The 732-nt window shown below is 46.7% G+C and overlaps 1 long non-coding RNA gene across 1 annotated transcript; it reads left to right on the plus strand.

Moving 5' to 3' along the window:
* Positions 1-3: 3 nt before the first annotated feature.
* Positions 4-705, plus strand: LOC111644159 (uncharacterized). The gene is made up of 3 exons (XR_002759775.2): positions 4-86; positions 446-505; positions 653-705. It is a non-coding gene; the product is annotated as an uncharacterized LOC111644159 (long non-coding RNA).
* The last annotated feature ends 27 nt before the right edge of the window (positions 706-732 follow it).

The following is a 732-nucleotide window of genomic DNA, read 5'->3' on the forward strand; positions in this document are numbered from 1 at the left end:
TTTAGTGAGGCAGAACCAGCAAAGACCAGTGGCCCCCTGGATCTCCTGGCTAATGATGTCATTCTAATCAACACAGAGCCACACAGGTGAGAAATAGGTAGACATATGATGGCCTCTGCTCCCCATCCCTCCCTCCTTGTGTACCATTAATTTTTATCACTACAGATGGAGGGAGGGGGGTGGGCAAGAATCTGAGCTCCCTGAGGTGTAAGATTTTTAATAAACCCCATCCGCCTCAAGTTTGATCCATAAATCGGGGCTCCTCTACTCCCAGCATTCTATTTTAACCCCTGCTCCGTGTGAGATGGAAACGAAAGTCGCAGATTCTTGAAGCGACTGAGTAACACTTTGAAACGGGGAGCCACGTCTTATCTGCCGTGCGACTGGAAATAGAAGAGAATGTTCTGTACTGATTAGTATTGCGGCTTTGTTTTGTCTCTGCCAGCCTCAGCACGCAGCGAGAGGAGGAGAAGCAGACAGATGAGACAGCCAAAGCAACACAAAGGTAGAGAGAGATGACAGGCTGCTCTTAAACAATTAACTATCTATGCAGAGCTGTTCCTGCTAAGAAATGCATTCAATTCAGATATGCCTTGTAATGATTTATACTAACTCTACCTGCAACTGTGCTGTGTGTCTCTCTGCCTGTCAGCCCCACAGAGACAGTCACTATAACCACCAAAACTGTGATCGTTACTGACAAAATGTATGGGAACACATGCACACGCACAC

The sequence above is a fragment of the Seriola lalandi genome, unplaced genomic scaffold (genome assembly GCF_002814215.2).
Source record: "Seriola lalandi dorsalis isolate HSWRI2012SDOR001 ecotype SW California unplaced genomic scaffold, Sedor1 jcf7180002011824, whole genome shotgun sequence".
NCBI lineage: Eukaryota > Metazoa > Chordata > Actinopteri > Carangiformes > Carangidae > Seriola > Seriola lalandi.